Genomic DNA, 6,576 nt, shown 5'->3' on the forward strand with positions numbered 1-6,576 from the left:
TCAGTAAACCATTGATCCCTGAGGGGAAATATGATGACTATGACATTAATGTTGTTCTCATACATTTTTATATGACATAAATAATTAAAAAGGAGCAGTCAGAATAATCAGTCATTACAACTTAAATCTACCTTTTAAATGTATCTTACTTCATTTATGACATACATTTTTAATTATGGTTTTTTATTTATTAGTATTTATTTTGTATTATAAAAAAAAAAACGGAATTTTTAAAAATTAAAGTGGAAAACATGGAACTTGGAAAAAAATAAAACAGAATTTGTGAAAAAATAAAATGGATTTTATAGTGCCCTCATCATAACACTGAGTTAGCTGATGGCTAGTGCTGCTGGGGGGCCTGAGCAACCAGTTTTAGTCAAAAATGAGAAGGGAAAGTGCTCTTAACCGGGAGCTCAGCAGTGCTCTTAACCGGGAGCTCCCAGTAACAACAATGTGACCGACACATAAGACTGGGCTAAGCGCTAACGCTAACCACTTCATAAAAGGAAGAGACTATAGTAAAAACTACACATCTTACTATCATTAAACCACAGAGAGCCACAGATTTATTAATGGTCAGATTTAACACTTTTATGGAAAGATAAAAGCAAACATGTCACACTTAGTGTGAAATAAATTTTGGCATAAAACTATCATCGCTATTCATCTGTCCCAACTTCAAATGCAATGTTTTTAATTATATTTCACGTGTTTACAGACAAAGCTGGTCCCATTAGACAGCAGTGTTTGGAATAACGGCGTTTGTTTTTCAGTAACGGGGTAATCTAACTAATTACTTTTTACGCCGTTACAACACCGTTATGATTACTGAACGTTCAATGCGGTGCGTTACATGCATTGATTGAATAAACTGTGATCTGAAAGCATCCCTGGCTTCTTACTCAGCTGTTGTGAGGAGGTGGGTTGAAAACAAGGTGAGTGATTATGATTGGCTAAGGCGGCGTCATGTTTCATGGTAGCCAATCAGAGCCAGTGTTTTTACACATGTACCAGCAAGAGGAGGCGGGTCAAAAACAAGGTGAGCGATTATGATTGGCTAAGGCGGCGTCATGTTCCATGGTAGCCAATAGGGCTGTCAACGAATATTCTAAATTCGAATATATATTCGAATAGTAAAAAAATATTGAAATTCGAACGTGAAAATTAATATTCGAATATTACTAAAAACATTATATATATATTATGGGAAAAACACGCCCACGGTAGGTTTTTATATAGTTCAATGGGTAGCAGGCACAGCTGTCTGCTGTGCTAGCACTGCTTGAGGGGTCAGAGACAGGTGGCAGGAGTGACGTCAGGTCCCGACAGTGCATATGGAAGACGACAGAAAGTGCAGAGCCCAACTCGACCGCAGCAGTGAAAGTGATTTTAACCCAAACACGTCTAAATCGCCACAGATCTGGAGAAGCGTTATTGTCAGGAAAAGGGTGCATTTATGCTGCTTAAGTTACCTGGATCCACGCTTTCAACGCCTCGTTCATTTGAAAGAGGAGCAGAGACGGCAGGTGCAGGTGGCTATTCTGGAGGAGATGAAACAAGTGAATGTGGCCAAAGGCACAGGCAGTGAGGCCGCTAGTGAACAACCCTGTGATCAGCAAACGCAACCCGCTGAGAAAACTGCGTTATCTGCTATGGGGTGTCTCTTCAGAGACACGTATTGCACGGACAGCCCAGACCAGGAGGACATCAGCCTGCTGCTTCAAAAAGAGATGTCGATGTATGAACAAGAATCTCCAATTCCTCCGCAACAAAATCCTCTCATGTGGTTGAAAACTCTGGGCTCTGGGAGATACCCTCACGTCGCTCAGATGGCAAAGAAATATCTTTCCATCCCCGGATCATCAGTGCGCTCTGAACGCGTATTTTCCACCGCTGGGAATATAGTAAATAAGAAGAGATCAGCACAGGCCCCTTCAAATGTGGACCGTCTTGTGTTTTTGGTAAATAACCTGTAGGCCTGGAGGCCTGATCCTACGCCAGTGATAGCACAGTCAGTTTTGTTTCCTTTTTTTATACAAGCACCAAGAATGGAAGTAGCCTTTTTCAGTTTTAATAGCACTTCACTTTTTATGAACCTCAGGGTATAAGTTATTTGTTGTCAGATTTTTTTTCACATTAAATGGAAATATTACTAAAGTGTAGGCTCCTGTACTTCAGTGAATATATATTCATTAATAAAGTGGGTAGAAAAGTTCCATGTTTACGGCAGCTCGCTCGGAGCGTTCAGTTCTATACTGTAAAAATGTTTCTGAAGCCTGCTACATTTGGTTATGCGTAGAGAGCGTGACGGTGCGGGCAATAATACGTTCAAGGTTGTCAAATGTTTTAACTTGAATAAAAAAAAAACAAGTACTTAATATGTCTCTTTGTATTAATTTGTCCTGTTATTGACTTAATGCACGTTATTGACAACATGCGCAACCAGATATATATATATTTTTTGTCAATTAAAAAAAAAAAAAGATATTCGAATATTGGGGGTGGAGTTAAGAGGGAATATTCAAACGTCATTTTTGAGCAATTTTGACAGCCCTAGTAGCCAATCAGAGCCAGTGTTTTTACTCATGTGACCGCGCGCGCATTGTAAGCAACTCAAATTTAATGAAGCACCTCACAACGACACACATCTAAAAAATCTGAATTATTTGATATATAGCAACTTTTTTTTTAACAGTAACGCAAATAGTTACTTTCATTGGTAATGAGTTACTTTTATTATAGAATAATTCAGTTACTAACGCAGTTACTTTTTGGAACAAGTAGTGAGTAATTATAATGAATTACTTTTTTAAAGTAACGTTCCCAACACTGTTAGACAGTAATGTAAATATTGTGATTATTACACCAGAATATCCCATTAGTATACTCTCAATATATATATGATTAAATCATCAAGTCTGATCTAGTTTATTTATAGTAAATCAGTGATATTTATCAACCATAACTTTATGTAAATCATCATCAGATATAAAATAAACTAGATTCAGCAGCAATAAAAACACTATTGTAGTTAGTTTTGCTTTTCATGTGCTTTTTATTTTTTTTCTAAAATAATTTTATTATAAATGAAGAAATAAATAAATGATATACAATAACACTAATAGAGTGACCCATATAATCAAACATGTTTCATAAAATATCAGCTCTATGAGTCAGCAGATATTGTAGCTTTTTATAATGAATAAATGTTATTAATGAAGCACATTCTGGTGATGATTTATTCAGTTTAATTTGTGTTTGTAAGGAACCTGTTTACACTTTAAGTTGAGAATTGTTTTATTCATTTATTTATTGTTTTTATTTATCGTACTTTGACCCAAGCCAAATGTAAAAGATTGTAGCAACATAGAGTAAATAATTGTACGATTTATCATCCGATTAGTCGATTAATTGTTTCAATAATCAATGACTCGTCGACTATTAAAATAGTCATTAGTTGCAGCCCTAGACTCTACACCATGGCACTAGCATTGAGATGCAGAAAGCAAAAGTAACCAATAAATAATGTAAATACAGTACACTGACTAAAATGAAATATATATGATAAAATAACTAATAGCTTTCATGTTTTTCATGATGTAGGCTGTCAATCACTGAGTTTCCTGGTTTTACTCCTTGGCCATGTTTACACGATTTTATTTATGTTAATTTATTTTACTTTGAAATGTGACCAGCAATGTCTTGTTTTAAGATTCACTAGGATTTCACTTAAGTGAAAACAATTGATATTATTTATTTTAATTGTATTTTTTTTGTGTTCGTTAAAACCGTATTTCAAGATTGTGCCTTTTTGTAAGACTCTACGTTTAAATATCGTTAATAAATGGCTTATAATATCACATAAGTCATTATTTCAAAATTCCTCTCAACTTTTAACAATTTTTTTTTAAACACCAGTGGGCTTCACTACCCCCAGACTTAGCACGTTTTCTGGGGAAACCCTGGGTCAGGACACAAAAGTGGGTCATGAACAGCTGGTCAAAATAAATAAATACTTAAGTTAATGCCTCATGATGGACTTGTCTTTTATTTTGAAATAAACTTTTCTTTTGATAGGCATGCTGTGAAATGCATGTTGCACAGGAAAATATATAGATTTATATTTTTAAAAATATTATATGTGTGTGTGTTGTCGACAGATATTTTTGAAAGACTAAATTTTGTTGGTTGAGTTCTAAAAAAAAGTGGGTCATGATTTAATGACCGTGGCAAAATGTGGGTCCCAGGGTGAGACCAGTTGAGAACCTGGTTTACAGGATAATAGATGAAATGACTATTAATTACAGTATTGGTTATTTACAAACTTTAAATAAAATACAAATGAATAAACATTTTTGTTAAGTTATTACTAATTATTGACATTAATACTGGATATTTATGAAAACATAAATCAGATAAAGTATCTTCTTAACTATATTTGCTGTAGTAAATAGAGAGCCCTAATAAAGACTGTCCACAGGGTTATTGGTGTTATTGTTGACGCTTCCTTTGGGGGTGTGACTTTGTAGACGGTCCCTGCCCACTCCTTAGCTCATTAACATAAAGTGTGTTTTTCTGTAGTTTGTTCTCTGTGTTCCACTGAGTACACACAGGTTGTTCCACCTTTACATCGTCACATATTGATAGAGAAATGTGAGTGTGAATGAAGTGGGTCACCAGTTAAACTAGTCTCCAGTGTGTGTGTAACAGCGGATGAATGTGGTGAGTGAGTGAGTGAATGAATGGAAACACACGGAGTGTTCTAACCTCTTCCTTCACAGAGCACACATCTGAAAACTCCTCCGTTTCTTCTTCTCCGCTTTTCTCCATCTTTGGAGCAAACATTCCGTCCCACACATGGTCGGGATGACGAAGCTCCTCCAGCACAGCTTTCCTCCTGCAGCCTTCATCATCATCATCATCATCACTGTCCGTCTTACTCATACTCAGCTTCACTTCCCTCAATAATATTTGTTCCTTTTCCTCTTCTTCTTCTAGTTTAACGGTAGTCATCATCCAGCTCTGTCCGTCCTCCATTTCACTGCTTTGTTCCTGACTCTAGCTGGTTGCCAGATACAACCGACGATTCCCCGCATGAAATATGTTGAATATCCACAGAAATGCCCCAAAAACCATCCGTTCATCATCCAAATAAAACATAAATATCACATTTAACCAACGTTATTCACTGTTTGATCACTAAGTTAGTTATTTTATAATCTCACAATCAGCGGGAAAATACTCAACCTGGCAACCACTCAACTGTTGCGCTGACGTCACAATAAACTTTTTATAGAATAAATGTGTTTAATGGTGATTTAAGAGTGAATAAAGTAGTTACAGACTGAAGGATTTGGTCTGTGGATGATTTAATAGATTTCAGAGGAAATTTGTTGATTTATTTATGATTAAATTATGTTTGGTTTGTTCTCAGAAACAATAGATATTGTAGATTAATATTGTACAAGCATTGACAGTAAAATCACTGTAGATCACATTAAATCTACAGTTGCTTTTACCTTATTTTTTAAAAGAATATGTTTTATTACTTATTTTTTAAGGAAAGTAAATTATTTAAACAAGCATTGAAACATAATCCTTTTCTTCTTCCTTTGAAAATAAATTATATTTAAAAAGTTATTCCCTCTGATTTCAGTAAAAATATTCTAATGATATATTTGTGTTTGCTGAAGACTCAAGAAACTCTTTAAATAATATCTACACATGTAGTGATTTCGTACATTAAATGTTTAACATTGAGTAACTGTTGGTTTTGTGATATTTATATTTATAGTAAGACAATTGAGTTTTTTTGTACATATAAATACACAAATATGTTATGGATTTATGAAGTTTTTTTTTTAGTAAAACACAAATGTAGATATTTTAAAATGAAGCTGTTTTTACATTTTCTAAATGAGTTGAAAATGTTTATAAACTATGTAAAATGTGTCTGTTCTAAACCTTTTGTTAAATTAATTATTTTAGTTTTAAGTTTAGTTTTTTCTGTTTCTATCATGATTGTCAATGTTGTGTATTGTCTTTTGATCAGTCTGTACAGTCTACATTCATATACAAACATCACACCAATCCACTTATCCAAGCAGCAATAATAATAATAATAATAATAATAATAATAATAATAATAACAGGGGTACATTACAACTTTCTCTTCTGTTTTGTAATGTTTTCAATGACTTCAACACATTTTAAGATCAATTTTAAAAGCTTTAACATTTGGGATAATTTAAAAAAATTACATTTATGTATCAAATGTTTTCCAAATATCATCAAATTGCTACATATAAATTCCACATCCTTGTCCTTCAAAATAAAAGCAAATGTAACCAAATGCTAATCAAAGCCAGGTATCACAGTGTGTGTGAGCAGCCAATCATCAACTCTTTCCTAAAACCTCTTCACCATAGAACAGGAAAAAAAGACGTGTTGTTGACTTTCATTATTAGTTTGACTAAACATGGAGCTGTAATCATCCATATTAAACCTAATCATTAAAATATATTTACATGGATAAACATCATTCATTGTTTTAAAATTAATCTATTTCATTAGGCA

This window comes from Gouania willdenowi, unplaced genomic scaffold (genome assembly GCF_900634775.1).
Source record: "Gouania willdenowi unplaced genomic scaffold, fGouWil2.1 scaffold_273_arrow_ctg1, whole genome shotgun sequence".
Taxonomy (NCBI): Eukaryota; Metazoa; Chordata; class Actinopteri; order Blenniiformes; family Gobiesocidae; genus Gouania; species Gouania willdenowi.